Here is a 24,079-nt window from a genome sequence, read left to right on the forward strand (position 1 = left end):
GAGTCTACCGTAGGGAAGTTATAGCCTTGAGAAAAAATATGAGACAAGAATGGAATTTACCAGATTATAGACTGTTTCACTAGATAGGGAATGATTTGGGTCCCTTAGCACCTTCGGAACAATATGATTTTTTTTGGATGGGTGAAGCTAGATTGAGGATTTTTCATTGTTCTTACAATCTTATCTGGTATCTACTCAGGACATTAGGGAGACTGGGCAATTAGTAAATACCAATAGAAGAAAGATGACATTAATGGTATAAGAGTAAGTTTCTGCAATCTCATGAACTCAATAGGGTAAATGTTGATAAATCTGAATTTTGATCTGGTGTTTTTTGAACAGGTGACCACTGGATCCTGCGGTATTGTCCTCATGGATGAAGACGACAATGTTCTCTTGTCGGCCCGAGGAAGCACTTGTCACTGCCCCAATACTGAAGTTGTTGATGCTATTGCCGAAATCTAGAGCATTAAGTCCATTCTTCATTTACTAGTTCGGCATGTCCATATAAAAAATGACTGCACAACATTAATTCCTACGCTAATAACCTGGTGAATGGCTTGGCTAGAGACATGAAAGATTTTCTCAAGTTTTTTCACATAATTTGGTGTCGAAGGTAAATAGTGTCAACAACATATGGATTAGCTTAAATATGTTGTATTCAGAGTGGGTTTATGTTGCTTAATTCAACTCTTCATGTGTGGTTGTTTTATCAAGCGTGATTGTAACCCTCACAATTTTCGTTTTGAAACTGAAGCCAAAGTTTCAAAATAAAAACATAGACCACCTAATACAATCAATAGAAAAGTTTTTTTTGTCGATATATTTATATAATACTTATTTGTACAAAACTTTTTTAATTTCCCGTAAGTCGCCACATGAACATATGCTATTAGAGCTAAGCAGTGTGACCTTTTTGTTTATGTGTTTGAACACAACCTTCTACTTCTGTCTATAAGTTGATGCATGAACAATTTTAACATTTTTCATCAAGTGCACTAAATTCTGAATGAGTTTTTTTTTTACGATTTAGTTCTAGACATCTTTTAACAAACCCACTTTTTTCTAGCGGAATACCCCTGCTTTATATAAATAATACAATTATCACTTTTATGATTCTAGTATATCTAAGATTATATGTTTTTAATGTGTTGAGTCCTTGAAAGTACATGCCTAACAAATCTTCTGATAAGGTTTATGTAATGTTATATATGATCCTAATTGGTCTAGAAAAAACATGTGTATTCATTGTGAAGTAGATATCACATAGGAATAGGATATGCTCTAAGCAACATATACATTGCCAAGTAGACGTTCTCAAGATAGGGGATGGTACAGCTTTGAAATTACTCATTATTTCCTATTGATTTGGTCTATAAAAGCAGAACTTGTGAACCTTGTAGTGCAAAGGGGCAAAGCTATTAATCATGTTGTCTATGGAGTTCCTTCACCGAATATACCTAGGGTTAGGGCTATGGTGCTATGTACGGGCTAAAATTTCGGTAGTGTTGAGAAACATAAGTTGTTGCCATTTCTTTCACTCAATGTCTATCTTTATTTATTTAATTTGAGGGTCCTTGGCGTCGGAGTAGATGATGTGTGGGAGTATGTGGGGCAAATTGGTGCCGGGAGAAATCCTTGGTCCTTGACCACAGGGGCGTTGGACGCTATTCACCTTCCTGGAGGCGCTGCTGAGGTCCCATCTCTCTACCCCCACCTCTGTCCCGGGGGGAATACTCAAAATCCTTCAGATTGGATGGTGGTGGTGCCATGGGCATCGTACCCTCCTTGGAGGCACCGTATGGGGTCGGTGACTGTCGGTGAGTGACACCTGGCTTTGTGGGCTATGTGGGTGGTGGGGCTGCTGCTGGTGGCGCTAGCCGTCTTCGCTAGGCTCCCCTGCTTCTTCGTGATTTGTGTCTTCCTAAAGCTTTCCCTTTCGTCTCAGTTATCCTTGCTCATGTTGGTTGATGCTTTGGTGTGCTTGTCGCTCCAAGAAGGGCTTCGCGGTCCATCCTTCTGTGTTGGTCTCTTGGTCAGCAATGCCTCCTTGTTCAATGGTGAACAACTTCTCGTTTAACGGTAAGACGCCCTTCGATGAAAGGCGAGAGGTTAGGGACCCTCTTCGGCGAGGGAGGAGGTTGGTGCTCTACCGGAGTCACTTGAAGATGATCACTCGGTGCGTGTATCAATGTGGCTAACCTTTTGTTGTTGTCCGCTTCCAGCTAGGTTACGAGTGTGGAGGTCTTCATCTGCCTCTAGTTGGGCTTGTTTCGTATCTTAGAGCACTTGTGTTGTACGTAGTGTTGCAAGCTTCTTGCGGGAACCTTGTAACATCGACTGTATGACTTTAATAACTTAAAGCTGGATATTTGTGCCTTAAGTTTAAAATATTTGAGGGTAACTCGATGTCTGCCTTTGTAGCGTGTATTTTCGCTTGGTTGTGGACTTGTGGTACTAGAGCTAAAAAAATTCTGCCGCTGTACTATTTGGGAAACCTGGTTCTTTTATTTTAAGAGGGAAGATAGGTTGGCCTGGTACCACCGTGGGGAGGAGTGTTTTTTTGTGTGGGGAAGGTATACATAGGACTTAGAGCATTTTTAACCAAACCGTTATAATTTAGGTTTCTATCTGGCTAAGTATTATTCTTTAGAGGAGTATATTTGCTAGATCCCTAACCGATCCCCTAAACTTAACTTTCTAATTTGTTTTTTTTTTCAAACTAAACTAGTCGAAGCCAAAGACTTGTAAACCGATCAAATAAGTAGAATAGAAAGATTACGAAAGAATAAAATTTTAATTTACAAACCAAAATATTCAACGCCAATCACATAGCAGGGTTCAAATAAAGTGAAAAGCACGAATGTTTAAATGAAGTAAATGCACAACTATGAGGGGCACCCGAAATCATTTATACGTTGTAGGTTGCATTGGGATTGAAGTAATCTCGCACGCCCTATCTTGGTTGATGAACACACAGTTGAATTGTGATCCATGTCTCGACTGCCGAACCTCGTCGTTCAAGATGACGGATACTCCCTCCTCGAAGTCATCATCCTCTTCCTACACTTGGCAGGCGGAGGAGGTGAGCTCATCAGTCGGTGGTGTTGAGCTAGCTTCGGGCGGCAGGGTTGCAAGACCACAGCCGGGGCTCGGTACACGAAGATGACACGCCAACGCCGGTCGCTCACGAAACTTGCTGGCAAGGACTTCACCGATCTCCCTCCGGTTCTGGCGACGCTAGCTTAGGTGCGCTGAACTAGGACATCTCCGTCCGCGGATGGCTTTATTTTACACTAAAGCGAGGTCTCTGCGGCTCCGGTTTGCACCAAATTGGAAAAATCAACGAACTGGCGGTGGCGGAGATAGCGGTCGATTCCGGTGACAGCGAGCGACGCTGAGTATTGCAGCTGAGCGAGGTAGGGTGTGACGATCTGGCGGAGGGTTTTCGTAGTCGGCGGATGCGTCATTGGCGGCCTAGCATGGTGGAGCCTGGGGACAGAACACTGGCGGGTGGAGGAAAGACAAAATTATACTCGATCATCGCTCAGTCGAGTAAATATAAATGAGTTCGGCACCATCGAGTATAATTTTTACTCTTCTAACCCTTATAAGGGATTGGCTAGGTCATTAGGTGCAGGTTAAAGGAGTAAAATGCTCTAACAGATTATAAGAGATCCATTAGAGATGCTTTTAGAAGCTTCGTGATTACTGGTGGCGCATAATTTCATCAAAAATAATGGGTGTAGCTATTTCTCGGTCGACTGAGAACTAACTTTGTTCTCAGTTAGATGATGTCATCAAAATTTAGTTGCAACTCGTGTTGCAACTCATGACTAGCATAAATCACGATGCAAATCGAATAATGTAAAACTTGATTGACTATGAAGTTAGTTCTCTAGCAAATCCCAAAAACAATACTCCAAAAAACGTTGTCGTTAGGCGTTGTACCGCACTGGTGCCTGTTGGAACCACCTGAGCTTGTAACCGTACAACATTGCGCGCTCCTGGATCCTACGACCGGTGTGGCCCGGCGCAAGGATTCGCATGGAAGCAAGCAAGCAAGCAAGATGGCCACCTTTAGCTCCCGCACGGCGTACGTCGCTGGGCGGGCTAGCTCGGCCGTCGCATTTTAGCCGGAAAGCAACAGCCGCGCGCAAGTGGGACGGTGTTCCGGTGGGCGCGCGTGGCGTCGATCGGCCGTCGACCTCCGCGCGCCTCTCTCCCGTGGCCGAGAGCGCGGCGGAGATCCACGTCAAGCCTTTGCACGCCGCACCGCTTTACCATATTCGCCGCCGCCCGCGCGCGGCACCTGATCTGACCCACGGTTTCCTGCCGGCGGCGACCCGCGGCCCAATCGCCTGCCGCCTTTTCCGGCGCGGGCAGTACAATCATTGGCCCCGTATCCCATATGCCATATACGTATCCTCCATCCACCGACCGACCCGCGCGCCGTCGCGTCACCGGCCCGGTCGACCGCCTGCATGCCACTGCCATTGCCATTGCCAGTGCGTCGTCCAGCCGGCCGACTGGCTAGATAGCTACCCCTAGCTGGCTAGCAGATGCCTCGGTCCCCTGCTAGCTAGAGCTAGCTTTTCCCCGGTATCGATCGGCCGATGGCAATGGCGCCGTCGCCGTCGTGCACCCGTGCGCTTGCGTTCGCGTCCGGCGGACGCGCGCTTGACTGACAGCGAACAATGGTGCGCCACGGACGTCGATCGTCCGGTGCCTCCGTGGCCGGGCCCCTCGCGTTCCACTGGATCGATCTGATAAGATCCACGATGCGTACCACGGATCATGACTTACGACAACCACACCCGTGCACGCCGTGGTAAGTAAGGCCAGCTTCAGCGCGTGGCAATCTGAAATTTTGGATTCAGTCTATTTGTTGGGTCGCATCATGAGCAAAATTTGGATCACGGATTGGCCGGTCACACTAGTGGCGTCTAGAGGCGTGACTCATTCGATCCGATGTTGGAACAACTTGCATAAAAGATCTGAAATTCTTAGCTACATCCATAGATCACATTCATATTTTAAGACAATTAGCTTGATAAAATAAACTAGAAACATATATACTACGAGCCTAGCGTTTTCATCTTTCCTTCGTGTTCCACTGGATCGATCTGATAAGATCCACGATTCGTACCACGGATCATGACTCATGAGAACCACAACCGTGCACGCCGTGGTAAGTAAGGGCATCTTCAGCGCGCGGCAATCTAAATCTTTCGATTCAGTTTGTTTGGATCGCACCATGAGCAGAATTTGGGTCGCGGATTGGCCGATCAGACTAGTGCGCCTAGAGGCGTGACTCATTCGATCCGATGTTGGAACAACTTGCATAAAAGATCTGAAATTATTGGCTACATCCATAGATCGCATTCATATTTAAAGACAATTAGCTTGATAAAATAAACTAGAAACATACTACGAGCCTAGCATTTTTATCTTCTCCTTACGATCCACGATGTGTACCGCCTCAACCATGGATCATGACTCATGAGAACCAGAGCCGTGGACGCCGCGATAAGAGCTTCTTCAGCGACGCGACTTAAATCGGCGATCTAAATGATTCAGTTCAGTTTATTTGGATCGCGTCGTGAGCAGAATTTGGGCCGCAGATCTGCTGGTCAGACTAGTGCGTCTAGAGGGGAAACCCATTGGGTCCGCTTTTCAAGCAACTTGCATAAAAGATCTAAAACTCTTGGCTATATCCATAGATTGCATTCATATTTATTGAAGACAATTAGCTTGATACAATAAACTAGAAATATACTATGAGCATAGCGTCTTCATCTTCCCCTCGTCTAGTCATCCTCGTTGGAGTGGTAGTGGTGGTGGCACATGGTCTCGTCGAAGACCTTAACGGTGACCATGCCATGGCCGTCCTACTTGAAGACGATGAATTGCCCAACTTCAATGCCGTGCGTGCGGACGAACCGCCTCCAACCGTTGTGGAGGTACATTTGGCCTACGCTGTCGAACAACACCTCCACGGACCACGAGCCAGTCATGTCGTGGGGCTCTTGCCCATCAACGATCGAAGCGAACTTCTGGGGGAGACCAGTCTGTCCCAGTCCATGCCCAAGTGGATGGTGACGCCGAACTCAAACCCGGCCGGAGAGGTCGATGGCGACGGAGCCCCCCCCCCGCGTCTTACTCGGCAACCTCGGCCATGCCCCGGGCCCAGTGGCCATCCTAGACGCCCTCCCCTTGATCTTATGCCGCCAGCCATGGCTGTTGTGATGCCTGTGATGATGGTGGGGAATGAAAGAAGATGATGGTGTGGAAGAAAATGGCCACGACTAGCATGTTGAAAAGACCTTGCGTTGGATGTTGGCACGGAGGCCAAAACACCGACATTGATGAAAACAGACAACCAGAAGTCAGACGGCGTGGCCAACGCAGGAGGAGCACAGACGGCATGGGCAGCTTTGGAGTCAGCCTTACTCTATTGATGGCTAGAGGAAGAAAGTCGTTGGGTTGCTGATATGTGGGCACTCAACCCACGTAGAAGGACACATGAGGGTATGTGCTATCCACGCAGACGCATTGGCTTCCCAAATTTAATGAACCGATGAACCGCGCTGGACAAATTTGTTTGAAAACGTGCGCGACAGGTCTGTCTGTCGTCGCAAACCGATTTCAAACATGTAAACAGTTTGGATCGCCCGCCCTGGTAACTTCGCTGGCCCCGGCCTGTCGACGCGCCTTGCGTTGGTACTTGGTACGGTGAGGGGTCGCCGTGGGTTAATTAACCAACAAAGTCGTGATGAAGTAGTGTCGTCACGGGCTCAACCGGCGGCGACACTCACTTGAAAAACCATGGTGACACCTGCCTGACACGTACGTACACAGGCCGACGGCCACCTGTCCGGTGTGACTCCATTGTTCTCATCATGCTGCAAGATCTTGTAAGTAGTATATTGCTGGCTGACGTTGGACCACTCCGCCACTCGGAGAGCTTCAGCAGCTTCCCCTACGCTACGCGGATGCTGGACAGACACGACCCGGACTCGGCCTAAACTCAGGTCCTCGTCCTATCCTATTTGTGCTTATCAATGGATTTAATCCCATTGTCGTCGTGTGCTTATCAATCAATTTAGTTCCATTGTCGTCTCTTTCGGTGTGTGTACAGACATCTCCCTTGTTTTCTGCAACTATGTCGTATGCATTCCTTGAGCTGGCGTTGCGTACCTTACTCCTTGTCTCAGTCAAGAAGATTTGGTTTACGTTTTTCAGGGGCACTCTAATCTTCAAAAAGTTAGCGTTTACACTCAGAGATTTGGTCGTTCACGAGAGAATACGTTTACCGTGCAAAACATGAATCCTAAAAAGTTAGATTTGGGCTAGTTGATTAATTAATCCAAGCTAATCCTTGGTTGAAACTTCAGAAAGTTCGTGTTCTAGAAATTGGCACGGACTTTCGTCATTGATTTTCAGCAACTAAAGTAAAAATAAATATGTCTAGGAGGAACTAGACACTTTTTATATAGTAGAAGCGGGTTTGGCGTGACAATTTCGAAATTCGTCCCTGACAGGAATCGAACTCCGGCCGTTGGGGAAAAATTACATATAGTCAACACATCCAATCAAAATACTTTCTTCGCATTGCAGCCAAAGCTAGCGTTCGACATGGTTCAAGAGGGACAGTGAAAGAGAAGATATTGCTAGTACTTTTTTTGAGATTATGCTTAACAGATATCGGAAGATCCCCCACAACGTGATTGTTTTGTCGCCTTTGTTTCCTTTCATTGTTATTTATTCTCGATACAATACACATGCATGCCATTTCTTCCACAAAGTCAAATCAAAGATATAGCTCATTTGTGTATGATAATGTGCATGAGAGAGTGGGGGACAGGTCCAAGAAATCATGCGGGGGAGATTTGGTACCATTACTTGCGAAACTTCCTTTTGGAATTAGCCAGACCATGGCTCATGAAAGGACAATTTCTTCCTAATATATAAGGTAATATTATGATCAAGTTAACAAAATAGTGATGACTCATGTTAGTCATCAAGTCTAACTCAAAAAGAATTGGTTAACCTTTTGAGGGGCACTCTAATCCTAAAATAAGTTAGCGTTTGGTGTCTCTGATATTTGGTTAATGAGAGAATATGTTCACCGTTCAAAACATCCTACACGTAATTTTGGCTAGGTGATTAATCCTAGATAAACCCTTGTTAAAACTCCATACCTATAGACATTGAAAGGGAAAGAGCTAGTTGGTAGTGCATGCTTGTCATCTTGTTTAGCAGTTTTGGTTTGTATGACTGTTGTAAGGTATTTTGTAAGTATTTGTTAAATAAATAAAATAAATGAAAGATGTATGCATCACCTTGATGCAGATGACATGTACTCCCATTTCAGTTTTATTTCTTTTTTCAATGTTTGCCAAAAATAAAATAAAATTCTAAACCATTATGAAACTATGCTATGTTATGTATGTATTTTTCCAAGAAAATATGATGTATTTTGCCAAGAAAAGTACGTAGATATAATTCCGTGCCAAAAAATATGCACATCTACATATTTTTTTACAATATTTAATCGTATTTTTTTTGCATAGCAGTCAAAGTTAGCGTTGGACATGGTTCAGGAGGGACAGTGAAGAGAAGATATAGCTAGTATCCTAGTACTCATTTTAGATTGTGCTTACAAGGTAGCGTAATATTCCCCTTATTGTGATTATTTTGATTCGTTACTAACTATTCTGGATAGAATACACATGCATGCCATTTCTTCGACAAAGTCATATCAAAGGCATGGCTCATTTGTGTATTACAACGTGCATGAGCGAGTGGGGGACAATGCCAAGAGATCGTGTGGGGGAGATTTGGTGTCAATTACTTGTGAAACTTCCTTTTGGAATTAGCCAGACCATGGCCCATGAAAGGACAATTTCTTGCTAATATATAAGGCAATATGATCATCAAGTTCATATAATAGTGATGACTCCATGTTACATCAGACAGGAAATAACCACCTTCTTGAAGTCACTAAGCTTAACTCCTTTTTTAAATAGAGTAGTGTGATAAATTACTCTGACACTGTCTAAATGTTTGTGCTTTTGAAAATAAAGACTCATTCTCTTTCCTAGAAAGTTCTCGAGAGTCATTTTCATTTGTGTATTTCTTCCTAAAGAAAATATATTTTGAATAGCCAAGAAGAACATGCCACCTGTTCACCACTAGAGTTCAGATTACACTGATAGCTGCTGTTGATATATTGAAAGGACTGTTGATATAGTGAAAGCTACTATAGATGCAACAGAGTATTAACTACTTGTACAAAACCACTCACAACTCACTGTCATTGGTGCAATAATAGGTTCAAGTTAATATGTTGATTAGGCACCTGATTTGTTAATGGCACTAGTAGTGATGTTCTCCAACAACAGAAGCAAGCTAGATTGTGAAACATGCTAGAACAAAACCACTAGAATGGAAAGGGCATATCCACGGCAGAATCTCCGATCTAGTCACTCATACTCCACCTTGGAACTTGGAATACATAGTAGATATTTTACTCTAATCCATACACAAAAGCATTGGGAAGTTGTATATCGATATTTTCTTGCCTCTCTTGACCAGGCGTGAAGGCTTCATGTGTGGCTCTTTTCATGCTTAAGCAAAAAATAGAATAAAATATATTACCTATCTCATTTCAAAGTAATTGGCGTTCTATGCTTGTGCTAAGTCAAACTTCTCTAATTTTGATTGGATTTCAAGAAAAATGTGTTAACATTTGCAATCATATCTAGATAGTATGAAAATATAATGTATGGGTAATCTAATAAATCTACATTGTTGATGTAGATGCTGGCGTATTGTTCTATAAACTTGTTGTTTGGCATAGAAACCTAATACATCAATTATTTTTGAGTAGACGAAGTAGTGTATTATCTCTTTGTTATCTAAAAAAGTACAATCTTTTAGTACCTGGTTGTGTAAGCACCGAAGCAATACATGTAGTCACCAAGTTGACTTGCCACAAGTCATTCACCGATTTGTAATTAAATTAGCCCAATGATTCTGGTGTTACACGGGGACGGTGGTTAGTTAACCAGCCAATGAGAAGCAGCCTTTGGCGCCCAGAAGAGCTGACAGAGCACAGCAACAGATGAGATTCTATATACACCGTCAGCTGCTGATCCACACGGATCTCTCCCGAATTGTACTAGAATGGATAGAAACGGCATGCGAATTTAATAGAATCCCAACGATCACCTGTGGCATATTATTTTACTTAGTAGTAGAAGAAACAATTAACTAAGCACCGCAGGAGGCCAGGGCTTAGGCCAGAGTGGACCGAGCGAGCAATGGCAACGATCGATAGTGACATTGCTGATTGTTTTTCTTGCTATTCATCATCATCATGACATCATCTTCACTCATCAGGAACTCAAAGTTCAGCTCAAAAAACAAAAGCAGCAGCTCGAAGAGGGTCTTGATTTGAATTACTCCTGCAGAAGGTATGCGTCTCTCTGTACACACCTGGAGAGAGGATTAAGTCGGAATCATCCACGCCGTTTGCAGTCCCTAGTCCCTACTTAAGGCATCTCCGACACATTCGAACACAAATTTGTATCCAATTTAGTCCGTTTACATCGGATCACGAACATGAAAATGAACAGTTTTTTACGGTTGTCCGCTTGGGCCAGGAGCTGTCCTAGCCGCCCGACGCATTTTTTTCTTCCAATAACAATTTTTTATTAATAGCAAGTAATTTACATGATCCTGAAAAAAGACTGAAAAATAAAAATCCGAACTAGGGTTGTGCCATGGATGGCTACTCGTCGGCGTCGGTGTCGACGAGGTCCACGAAGAATGGAGGCTCCATGGCCAGGGCAGTACAAGGCCGGTTGTGGTGCCGGTGACGCACCTACCGGCGCGGGTGCGCGTAGGAGTGACCGGCCTGCCCAGCGTCAACGAGGAGTTTCACAGCTGTGTGGCAAGTCCACCGGCTAGATCTCTGGCCGATTGCTAGCTCGAGGGCCTCCTCCTCCATCAAGTCCACCGGTTAGATCTCCGGGTCAACGACAGGCGGAGCAAGTGCACTGTTGTTGTCGTACATGGCGTCCTCGTGGTCCTCCACGCCGTCGCTGCCTTCTTCCTCGTCCTTCTCGTCGTCGTCGAGGCCAGCGTCGCGCTCCCGGTTGAAATAGATCGTGTCTCCGAGGTAACCCTCTTGGCGGCGCGGGTGGAACTCCCAGGCCTCTAAGGTGATCCAGTTATAGGAGTTCAAGGAGAATGCCGGATCATCGCGCAGATCTGGTGGTGACGGATCTCGTCCCGGTGCTTGCATCCCTCGCGCGGCACTGAAGAGACAAACACACGCCAGGAGAGGTGCCAGCCGCCTGGCAGGCTAGCGTCCCGCCAGGTCGCCAGCCGGTCCTTGTCAAACAGTTGGCGCGCAAAGTCCACCGGGACATAGCGGCGCAACCGTGGTTTCTTCTTTCCACCAAGAGATGAGCCAGCCTCGTGGCCGTTCTTAGTTATGTGAAAAGGCGAGCCCTTGCCCATGGTGGCGCTGGTGCTTGACGGTTTTTTGGAAGCTGGCAGTGGATGTGGCGGTGTCTCTAGTTGTCGGCGGAGGAGTAGCTAGCACGGAGGTGGCCTGCTCCTCTTAGAAGGTCGAGGCGCCCCCTCGCCTTCAATTTCTGATGGGATGCCCAAGGGCCGACCGCGCCAGCACTGGCGCACGAAAGGCGGGTAGCCATTATGCGGTGCAGAGAATTGAAGCGACACCTCATGGCTGAAATGACTAAGAATCTCTCTAGCCTTGCTACTAATTGACTAATTATTGCAAAGTTGTGCAATCTCTTGTTTTAATTTGTGTTGTGCACCGAATCACACTTTTAAGGTGAAATCAGGAGCATTTATGGAAGAATATCATGTTGCCTACACAACCATATAAGTTGGGGTCGAAGAGATGCTTCCATAGTGTTTAACGACCAGCAGTTCAGGCGAAGCCTGACCGTACCGTCCGTCCGTACCATGTGGCGTCGGCTCCGCAAGGTCAAACGCAACAACTTTTGTGAAGGGACCTATATATTTTGAGACTCCAGGTGCCGCGCAGAGGGCCGTCATTCTTAGATTGCATTACAACACCCACAAAGGATATCCACAACTTCACCATCACCATTGTTCATCCTCTCCATCCCCATCCTCTCCATAGCCATAGTCATCATCTTGTACTTGATATCTCATTGTAATTTGGCGACCATTGTAAGAATATTTGATTTCAGTCAAAATATTTTGCATATTTTTTTCTATCCTTGATCTTATTGTTATGAGTGAGTAATCCTCACAGGCTGCGGGTTGAGGTGAAACCTAGCAGAGATTATGTGCATCCAATACATTGCAATATTGTGTGGTGACTGAATAAAAGATATGTATCTTATTTTTTTGTCTCTTGTCTCAATCCATGAACTTGTATGTACCCAAGAACCCAAGAATTGATAAAGATGAGAGGTGAGATAAGTAGTAAACTGGCAACCTCAGGCAAAACCCAGTGACAGCAAGGAGAGTACGATCTTCGTTCAACGATCTACTTGGAAGTAACAACACCATCACCTTACTTAAGGCTTTAATCTGTACTTTACTTAATAATTATGATAACGTGATGCTTTATGGTATAATGGTTGGATCAAAAGACTATTTCTATATCTGTGACTCGTAGGGGCTTTAGTATTTATGGATGTGTTGCCCATAATCCTATCTATATTAGATCATTTCACACATGAATATGTTTATTATTATCTTTATTCCATATGTACGTGCAACTGCAGGTGAATCTTCAACCTGACCTATTTCCATCCATTTGCAACAACTAACGATTCAACGTAAACTAGAAAGGGCCGGTAAATATGCTCATCGGTGTTCCAAAAGTATCTTACCAGATTAAACAAGTTTTGTAGAAGTTCCTTAGACTTCTATTCAACAAATGTTTCCCATGGTTCGATAAACCTAGGTCTACTACTGTATTACATCCGTAATCCGGAACGAATGTATCAACACCAGCCTCCATTACTGTCGTGCAAAAGACGAAGCGCGCGCGGGCGCTGGCAGGCGGACCCGAGGGAGAAGGGTCCGGACACGTGCGCTGACCATGAAGTGTCATCGCTGATGTATTGCGGGTGCCAATTTGCGCAATAAATGTGTTGGCATGGCCGGCTCGTTTGCGTCGGACCACTTGGCTGGGGGTTTCCTCATTTTCTGTCCGGCCCGAAGCAAATGGTCACTTTGCATCTGTTTGCTTCTAGCCGTTGGACATGCGCTTGCGAGCCATCGCTAGCCTGATCGAATGACACATCGTTGTCCGGTCAGCCTCCCGACCTTTCTAGCTGGTTTTCTTTTCGGAGATCCCGACCCCGACCGTGGTTCGACACTCCAATGGCAATAGATCTTGTTATACCGGGCATGGGTAGCCTAGCCCAAAAATCCCGAGGCTGGGCTTCACATATGTGCGCATTAGGGAAGAGGCACGGCCCGCCGGTCCTCGGGATTTTGTGCTTTTAGGCTGGCTTGTGCCTAGTTTTTTGTCGTCGAGATTTCTCTGGTCTAGCCCGGTCCAGCTTGACATACCTAGGTTTGCCTTGGCTAACTTTTTAGCCTAAGCGTGGACAACATAAAATTAAGGAAATGGAGAAAAAGCCACCATGACTTGCCGATGGTCAGGAAGGTCAACCTAGCTAGGTTTTGTGTGAATTGGGGATACCGCTAATTAATACTTTTGTGATTGGAATGCACCTAAAGATTTGGTGTTTGATAGGACTGCATGGAAATCAACAATCTATGTGTCAGAATGTTAGTTTTCTCGCCCCTTAATTTTCTTCTTCTCTTTTTTTTGTTGGTGTTTTTATTATTTTTTGTTGGATTTCATATCTAGCATACCCTAACATATTTGGAGAAAATAATTTGATGTTTTTGCCGTTGTTGTTATATGCATGTTGAAAGAAAAAATTGGTAAAATAATTTTAACCCATTCAACGAAAACAATTTTGTTTTGCCTTTTTCTGATACTCTCCGATATAGGGATGGACATGGTTTAAGAGAGATAGCGAAAAAGAAGATATCGATAGTACTCATTTGAAGTTTGTGTTTGATTCCTCGTAACAAAAAGTCGAAGACCAGGCTTTCACAAGGTCAAATCGAAGACAAGGCTAACAAAAATTCGGAAGTTTCCTCATAACGTTATTGTTTTTCTTGGCTTTCACACGCATGCCATTTCTTCCACAAGGTCGAATCGAAGGCAAGGCTTATATATTTGTGTATGAGAATGTGCATCAGCGAGTGGGGGACAATGCCAGATCAGATGGAGAGATTTGGTGTCAATTACTTTGGAAACTTCCTTTCTTGGAATCAGACGGACCATATCCCATGAAAGAACATCTTTTGCTAATAGAGCTATGATCATTAAGTTCATAAAATAGTGGTGAACCCATGTTACATCAGACAGAAAATGACCACCGTCTGAAGTCACTAAGCTTAATTGCCTTTTTAAAACGAAACCCATAAATAACTCATATTATCTAACTGTATCTGCTTTGTGAATTCTATAGTCACATTTCCTTTCCTGGAAAGTTCTCAAGAGTCATTTTCATTTGGAATATTTCTTCCGAAAGAAAAATGTTTTTTGACTAACGAAGAAGAACACTCCACCTGTCAAACACCAGAGTTCAGATGATAGTCAAAAGTACTGTTGATATATAGAATGTAAGCGAGCAGTTCAAGAGTTGCACAAAACTACTCACAGCTCAGTGTCATTGGTGCAATAATGCATTCCATTTAATCTGTTGATTAGGCACCTGATTTGTTAATTATACTAGTGATGTTCTCCAAGAACAGAAGCAAAGCAAGGTTGCAAAACATGCTACTAGGCTACAACCAAAGCACTGGAATGGAAAGAGCATATCCACGACAGAATCTCGACCTAGTCACTCATACTCCATCTTCGGACTTAGAAAATATACGACTTTTTCCATCACTCATACACAAAAAACATTGGACGGTATATTTTGATTTCTTCTTGCTCCTCTTGACCACCGGCGAAGGCATAATGCATAGTCAATGATCAATAGGTTTGGATTTGGATAAAGAATTTAGGAAGGATATTCTCATACTGACACAATACAAGGACAAGTATATGTGAAATATATCCTTTTTTAGTTAAAAGTTTTCTTCAAATCCAATTTTTCCCTTTAAAGTTAAAGAAGCCCCCTGGCTTGCTTTCAGAAAAGAAAATACTTCAGATAGAGTCGCCAAGTAGAACAAATTCAGAATTAGTGTACTGGAACAGATTGTGTAAACGCTGAAGCAATACATGTACGTGGTCACCAAATTGATTTGCCAGAAGCCATCCTCCAATATGTCTAACTAAATTAGCCATAAGACTAGTATTACGAAGGGCCAGTGGTTAGTTAACCAACCAATCATTCTCGAAAAAAAAGTTAACCAACCAATTGTTAGATGATATATCCTAGCTGTGTATAGGACTCGTATAAAGTCTGTATTGTGTACGTATCGTATGCTGTGTTGTAACCGTATGTAATCTCTGGCAATATAAATATAAACCCAGGCGGCCCAGTTAGGGTTACGCATCATCATAACATTGATATGGTATCAGAGCGGGTTCTTCCAAAACACATCTAGTCCCGAGAAGCGCCGCCGCCATCCCCTTGATCGATCTACATCGATCGTCGTCATCGCGTCTGATCCTCAACAATGTCGCTGGGATCGTCTTCCTCGTCGATGGACAAGCCGTCGCTCTCTGCGTCGGTTTCGGAAAAACTCACACGGGACAACTTTCTTCTCTGGCAAGCACAGGTCTTGCCGGATATCCGTGGCGCCCAGATGTACGAGTTCCTGGACGGATCATCGCCGGCGCCGGAGAAGACTCTGACCAGCAAGGATGCGGATGGGAAAGAGATTGAAGTCCCGAACCCAGAGTATGCCAGATGGATCGCAAGTGATCAGTTGGTGCTAGGGTACCTCCTTCGGAATATGTCTAGGGAGGTGTTGACCCAGATGGTTGGACAGACAAGTGCTGCCGGTGCCTGGGCAGCGATTACGGAGATGTTCTCCTCGCAATCAAAGGCGCTTGTGGTTCAGCTCCGCACGCAGTTGAATAAGGCCAGGAAGGAAAACAACACTGCAGCGGTGTATTTCAATGAGATCAAGTCTCTGGCAGATGAGATGGCCACCGCAGGAAAACCTCTGGACAATGAGGATGTCGTATCATATGTGCTGGCTGGGTTGATGATGAGACCTACAATGGTTTTGTTGCCGCCATCACTGCCCTGATCAAAGCTGAGAAAACAATCAGTTTGAGTGACCTGTATGCCCAGCTGGTCACCTACGAAGCTCGGCTTGAAGATCAGAGTCCAACCGACGGAGATATGTCGGTGAATGCCGCTACTCGGGGCGGCCGTGGTGGTGGATATCGTGGAGGACGCAATGGTGGTCGTGGCAACTACCAGGATCAGCGTCACTTCGAGCAACGTGGCTATGATCAGCGCGGTGGATACGATCGCGGCAACGATCATCGCGGAAACGACCGTGGCAATGGCGGTCGTGGAGGATACCGTCAGCAGAATTATGGCAGTGGCAAACAAGGTCCTAGGCCGGTCTGCCAAGTCTGCGGCAAAGAAGGACATACAACACTGAACTGCTGGAAAAGGTTTCAGAAGAATTATCATGGTCCGGAGAAGACAGCAGGTGCAGCTGTTGGATCATATGGAGTTGATACAAACTGGTACTCTGATTCTGGAGCAACGGATCATATCACAAGTGAACTTGATAAGTTGCATGTGAGGGATCGCTACAATGGAAACGGACAAATTCACACAGCTAATGGTGCAGGTATGGATATTCGTCATGTTGGTCACTCTGTTATTCGTACCCCTAGTCATGACCTGCATCTTAAAAATGTTTTGCATGTTCCTAAAGCCACTAAAAGTCTTCTTTCCACTAGTCGCCTAGCTCATGATAATCATGCCTTTGTTGAGTATTGGCCTAACTCTTTCTTCATAAAGGATCAGGACACGAGGGAGGTTCTTCTTCAAGGTAGATGTGTAGGAGGCCTCTACCCTATTCCACCATCCTCGACCTCTCCATCCGATCCTCAAGCTCATGGTGTGATCAAGTCTTCCCCTTCGCTTTGGCATAGGCGTCTAGGTCATCCGTCTTCGGTTGTGGTTCATCAAGTTCTTCAACACAATAAAATTTCTTTTAGTGAGTCAAATAAAGAGTCTGTGTGCGATGCATGTCAAATGGCCAAGAGCCATCAACTTCCCTATCCCAAGTCTACCAGTGTGTCTTCCTCTCCACTTGAACTTGTATTTTCTGATGTTTGGGGCCCTGCCTCTGAATCTTTTGGGAGATATAAATATTATGTCAGTTTTATTGATGATTATAGCAAATTCACTTGGGTGTACCTTTTGAAAAAGAAATCTGATGTGTTTCAGAAGTTTCATGATTTTCAACATCATGTTGAGAGACTCTTTAATAAGAAAATCATTGCTATGCAAACTGACTGGGGAGGTGAATATCAGAAATTAAATTCTTTCTTCCAACGTGTTGGTATATCTCATCTTGTGTCATGTCCTCATGCCCATCAACAAAATGGCCCTGCTGAGCGCAAACATCGGCATATTGTAGAAGTTGGCTTGTCTCTTCTTGCCTTTGCCTCCATGCCTCTTAAGTTTTGGGATGAAGCTTTTCTTACAGCTGTCTACTTGATTAATCGCCTCCCTAGCAAAGTTATTCAGTCCCAAACTCCCATGCAACGTCTTTTTGATAATAGAGGCGACTATTCCCTTCTTCGGATTTTTGGTTGTGCTTGTTGGCCCAACCTTCGTCCGTACAACAAACATAAGTTGCAATTCCGTTCTAAGCAATGTGCTTTTCTTGGGTATAGTAGTCTTCACAAAGGGTACAAATGCCTTGATATCTCCACTGGTCGTGTTTATATTTCGCGCGATGTTGTCTTTGATGAACCGGTTTTTCCGTTTGCTTCTCTCCACTCTAATGCGGGTGCTCGTCTTCGCCAAGAAATTAGTCTCCTTCCTCTTACTTTGCAACCTTTTCATGTGCATGGTCATGCAGGGCACGATTTACAAGTGAACCCTGACGCTAATCCTACTAATACTGCTCAAGCTGAGTCTTTTGTTCAGGAAACATGTGAAAATTCTGCCCAAAATGATGCATTTGCTGAGTCTACAGCTTCTGGCACAGATACCGGGGCAGATTCTCCACAATCATTGGCGCTAGACTCTCCTAGGCCATCTTCCTCGGGATCGGCAGGGCGATCTGCTTCGGGATTGCGTCCGGTCGGCCTGGACCCGCCGTCCTTCCCCGTGGCGTCTCCTGATTTGCTCCCTCCGTCGCCAGTGGGCGGGAGTGGGGCATCTTCGGCTGCAGCGACTGATTCCCCGGCCACGGTCACGAGATCTTCTGCGGCCTCTAGTCATGCTTCCTCTCAGGCCACAGGATCCTCTGCGGCTGCCTCGTCAGATGTGCCAGGCTCTTCCGGATCTTCTGCCTCCACTGTTACTGTAGCTCCTGCTACGGCAGCTCCTGCGTGCCCATGTACACGGTCGCAACATGGTATTGTTCAGCCCAAAATTGTCACCGATGGTCGAGTTAGGTATGATCGCATTCGGTTTGGTAACTTTTGTAGTACGGGGGAGCCTACTACTGTTCATGAAGCACTCTCGGATCCTCAGTGGAAGCTTGCTATGGATGAAGAGTACTCTGCTTTGCTTCGGAACAATACTTGGAGTCTTGTGCCTAGTTCTCATGGCAGGAATGTAATTGACTGCAAATGGGTGTATAAGGTCAAACGGAAGGCTGATGGCACTGTTGATCGCTATAAAGCTCGCTTGGTGGCAAAGGGGTTCAAACAGCGTTATGGTATTGACTATGAGGACACTTTCAGTCCTGTTGTCAAGGCGGCGACTATTCGTTTGGTTCTGTCTCTTGCTGTTTCTCGGCGATGGCATCTTCGTCAGCTAGATGTGAAGAACGTGTTTTTACATGGTGTTCTGGAAGAAGAGGTCTATATGCGTCAGCCTCCTGGATATGAGGAGCTCTCTCACAGACATTATGTTTGCAAACTGCAGAAAGCTATTTATGGTCTCAAACAAGCACCTCGGGCTTGGTATTCTCGTCTCAGTACTAAGTTACAGACCATTGGTTTTTCTGCCAGCAAAGCTAATACTTCTCTGTTCTTCTACAACAAAGGGGGAGTAACCATATTTATGCTTATCTATGTTGATGACATTGTTGTTGCTAGTTCGTCAGAGAAGGCTGTTGATGCTTTGCTTCACGATCTTGGTCTTGACTTTGCCCTCAAGGATCTGGGTGATTTGCATTATTTTCTTGGGATTGAGGTGAAGAAGGTACAGGATGGTATCATACTCTCTCAGGAACAATATGCTAATGATTTGTTGAGACGGGTGAATATGGCTATATGCAAACCTGTTGATACTCCTCTTTCGGTTTCTGAAAAACTGTCAATAGTTGATGGTGAGCCTTTGAGTAGTGAGGATTCTACTCGCTATAGGAGTATTGTTGGAGCTCTGCAGTATATGACTCTAACCAGGCCGGACATCTCATTTTCTGTGAACAAAGTGTGCCAGTTTCTGCACTCGCCTACTACAGTACATTGGTCAGCTGTGAAGCGTATCTTGCGTTATCTGCAAGGTACAATCTCTCTCGGGTTGAGATTGAGCAAGTCCTCCTCTGTTTTGGTCAGTGCATTCTCTGATGCTGACTGGGCTGGCTGTCCGGATGATCGAAGGTCCACAGGTGGATTTGCTGTGTTTTTGGGGTCAAACTTGATCTCATGGTGTGCGAGGAAGCAGGCTACAGTCTCTCGCTCTAGTACAGAAGCAGAGTATAAAGCCTTGGCAAATGCCACAGCTGAAGTTATCTGGGTATAGACTTTACTTGCAGAACTGGGAGTACCTCAGCCTCGTGCAGCACGATTATGGTGTGATAATATTGGTGCTACATATTTGTCTGCTAATCCAGTGTTCCATGCTAGGACTAAGCACATTGAGGTGGATTATCACTTTGTTCGTGAAAGAGTTGCTAAGAAGCTTTTGGACATACGGTTTGTTCCTTCAAGAGACCAAGTGGCTGATGGTTTTACTAAGTCACTGTCTACAGCACAGCTAGTATCTTTTAGACGCAATCTTAACTTGGATAAATTATGATTGAGGGGGAGTGTTAGATGATATATCCTAGCTGTGTATAGGACTCGTATAAAGTCTGTATTGTGTACGTATCGTATGCTGTGTTGTAACCGTATGTAATCTCTGGCAATATAAATATAAACCCAGGCGGCCCGGTTAGGGTTACGCATCATCATAACTTTGATACCAATGACAAGCAGCGTTTGGTGTCGCTCCCGCGGTTAGTATTATTTTGAAGAAATAAATACTTGTAAAAAAATGCCGCTGGTTTGTATAATAAGATGATGTAAGTATGTTATACCTATTTTTGCTGATTTGAAGAAATGAGAAGAAAAATGGGTTGCAAATTAAGCGCCAGCTGCAACACATGTTGCAAAACACTTTGCCAAAATATAGCAAACACTTTGGTGTATTGTCCTTGCTCTAAGAGCTAGCTCCTCTAAGAACAGACAGAGCACGTCAACACATCAGATTCTTTATTCACCGTCAGTTGCTGATCCACGTGGGTCCCTTCCAAATTGTACTACTCCCTCTAATTCATAATAATCATTGTCATTATTCTAATTTAAATTTGAACTAGAACCATGACACTTATCATGGATCGAATGGAGCAGAATGGATAGAAACAGCATGCGGATTTAAAAAAACCAAAGCATCACCTGTGGCATTAGAGGTAAGCACCGCAGGAGGTCAGGGGCTCAAAACCGAGTGGGCCGAGCGAGTAGATACTGCTAGCCTACGGCTCCCAAGTAAACGCATTACTTGTCAAAAAAAAAAAAAAGAGCAAAACAATGGCACCGATCGATGGTGACATTGCTGAATCTTCTTCTACAGAGGGTGTTGATTTGAACTAGTAGAAGGTGTGTGCGATCGTCAAAAAAAAGAAGGTGTGTGCGTCTCTGTATACTTGTAGATAGGATTAAATCGGAATCGTTAGCGCCGTTTCCACTCGCTACGTAGGAGCCGTCGCCAGCTTGATCGAACGGCGGGCATCGCCTGTCCGGTCGGTCTCCCGACCTTTCCGGAGATCCCGTCCCTGACGGCGGTCCGGCACGGCAACGGCAACAGAGCCAGCTGCTTGACCTGGCCAACTTCTCAGCCTGAGCGCGCAGACACAGGAAATTAAAACGGGAAAAAGTCACCGCCGATCAGCAAGACCAAACTAGCCAGGTTTCGTGTGAACTGCAGAGACCACCACCGCTCCTACATGTCAACGACAAAATCTACGATAGGACAGTGTGCATGCCATGCCGCCAAGGGCATCAGACCTTGTGACACGCCGGAGCAAGGAGAAATTCTGCTCCACGGAGACAATTCCAAGCTAATCCCAGCTGTTTTGGTACTTGCAATATTCAAGTTCTGTGGTCGCTTGGAGGCCTGTGACCCACCAGACAACATATCACATCAGGAAAAGTAAGCCACAGTCCACAGAGCTGCCGATGTAGCTTTGGCTGGGACCATGGATCTTCTCTGTTCATGTTGCACCTGAACCTGAACCTGAATGTCACCGTCGATCGTCCGAACGCAAATAGTAGGCAACAACATGCTGATCTGCACTCTTGCTGGAATCTATTCACAACCAGAATCTGGATTCCAGATCGATCCTTACCTCACGGCCTCATCACCCTTACGCGACCATCGAGCTAGGCAGCAGCTACCCTTGAGACTTGAGAGCACGTCGACCTCCAGGATTCGATTTCAAGCGCAAATTTACAGATACACGACGGCGACGCCCGGGGAACCGCGAATATTTAAGCGGGGAGTTCAAATCTCGCCACTCGGGACGGGACAGCGACCACCGCCAAGGCGTGGTATATATGTACCTCCGTGATAGGTGCGCACTTGACTTGAGCAAATTTGTAAGATTTACCTACGCAACATGTCCGGACTAAGTACTGACATCTTCTTTATATATTGATTTGAATCCATCATGCGGGCGACAGGTTCCCCACCTGCAGATTTGTTACTTCCACTGGATCACAAGAGTAGTTTTCCAGGATCATGGATTTCGTGAGGAAAGACGATGATCACGCCACACAGCGCGGTAGCTATCTTGTGCCGGTGACTAGAACCGGTGAGACCACAAGGTGAAATATAAAAATCACCTGACATCAGCCACCACACTCCTATGCTGGGGAAATTGGAAGGAGAGAAACGGTAGGATTTTCAACAAGAAATCGACCATGTCTTCAATCTTGGTGGCAAAGATAAAGGAGGAGGGCCTGGCTATGGTGGCAGCCGGGGTAAAGCATTTTGCGCAGGTCATCCTCTAATTTGTGGAATTTTTGTCAAAAAGGACCACCAGCCCAAGTGAAATGGCAAAAAGGACCACCTTTAAGTGTAAATGGCAAAAGTGTCGTGGCGGCACCGTCGCCAGCCGACACGTGGAAGGTGCCGCCGCAGCCCGTGGCGGCAGGTCCTACCGCCGTGAGCTATGGCGGCACGTCGGCCTCCCCTCACCGGCCGTTAAAGGCGACGTGCGGACGTGGGCCTGCCGCCTTAACCGGTAGCCGCCCTTGCTCGGACCAGGATTTTAGACCGATGAAGGAGAAGAATGCAACTTTGTCGCCGGGGGTTAGAGCAGAGAGGTGTTGGTGCGGCCGCCTTGCGAAGGTGAAGGAGGTGGTGGATTTTTCGGATAAGTTCGGCATAAAATATTTCATGTGCGCGTACTACGATCATGATTCACCCGCACATACAAGTTCATCATCCTCGAGACCTGCGGTATGTTGTAACAGCATGATTAAAAATCATATTTGTATGTCGTTAATTTTCATTTATTAACCGTCTTATTTTTGTTGCAGTCTCCCCCGCTCCTTTGCAACTGGTTTCACTGGATAGACCCAGGAGCAGCCGGATTGAGCGCGCCGTGAGGTGGAGAAAAAACATCGGCGTGCATGGGCAAGGTTCCATGAGGAGAAGCGTAGGAAAAAGGCTATTGCTAATGATAAAGCAGTAAGAGAGATACAAAAATTAAGGGCAGAGCAAGCTCGAATCGTGAGGTAGATCAGAAGCGGATGGATGATGAGGCTGCACGTAGGTATGCGGAGAAAGAGGTGCACAGGGAGGCCCGTGAAGTGGAAATGAAGAGATTAAGAGAAAAGGCTGATGAGGCACAGGCAGCAGAAGAACGCGGCGACAAGACTGGAAAATGGCCACGCTGGACGCAGGCAAATAAAGTGATCTGTTGTAGTAACTAACGTATGTTAATTTGTGTTTTACTTTGTCGTTGTATCTTAAATTCCGTTGTAGTGATTAGCCATATTTTAATTTAAGTTATATTTCCATCTTTATTTCGTCAGGTGTATTAATAATAAATGTTGATTTCCCGGAAAAAGTTCGCGCCTAATTTTTCCCGTCTAAAGTTCCCGGCTTATTTTTTCCCGCCAAAATTTCCCGCCTTTTCTCTGAGCCACGTGCTATAAAACCCCTCCCCGAGCATTAATTTGTTCAAGACAATCGTAGTCGCTCCGAGATGGCTCCTCCTGGCGATCGTAGTTTTACTGCATTTATGGCTGCTCCTCTTCTCTCCTCTGCTTCTTCAGTTATGAGTGCCAATAACATAGACAATATCGAATATCTGGTCACGAATGTGACCCTCCTCGTCGAGGTAGGCAAGCTTTTTTCTAGGCACGCATGTATGCTTGGTCGAACTCCGGTGGAAATACGACAAGAGCTCTTAGGTTGCAAGCTAGGTTTGAGAAGAAGAAACCGAAGGATGAGAAGAGACAAGAAAAATTGGCAAGGCATCCATTTACGTGGGCTTCCTCGACCGAGGAGGACGAAGAAGTCTTCACACCGAGGAGCCTGGCTAGGAGCAATGAATATTTCAAGGGGAAGAGCGCTGCATCTGGTTGTGTTGACTTAGA

Source organism: Lolium rigidum, chromosome 5, assembly GCF_022539505.1.
Source record: "Lolium rigidum isolate FL_2022 chromosome 5, APGP_CSIRO_Lrig_0.1, whole genome shotgun sequence".
Lineage (NCBI taxonomy): Eukaryota > Viridiplantae > Streptophyta > Magnoliopsida > Poales > Poaceae > Lolium > Lolium rigidum.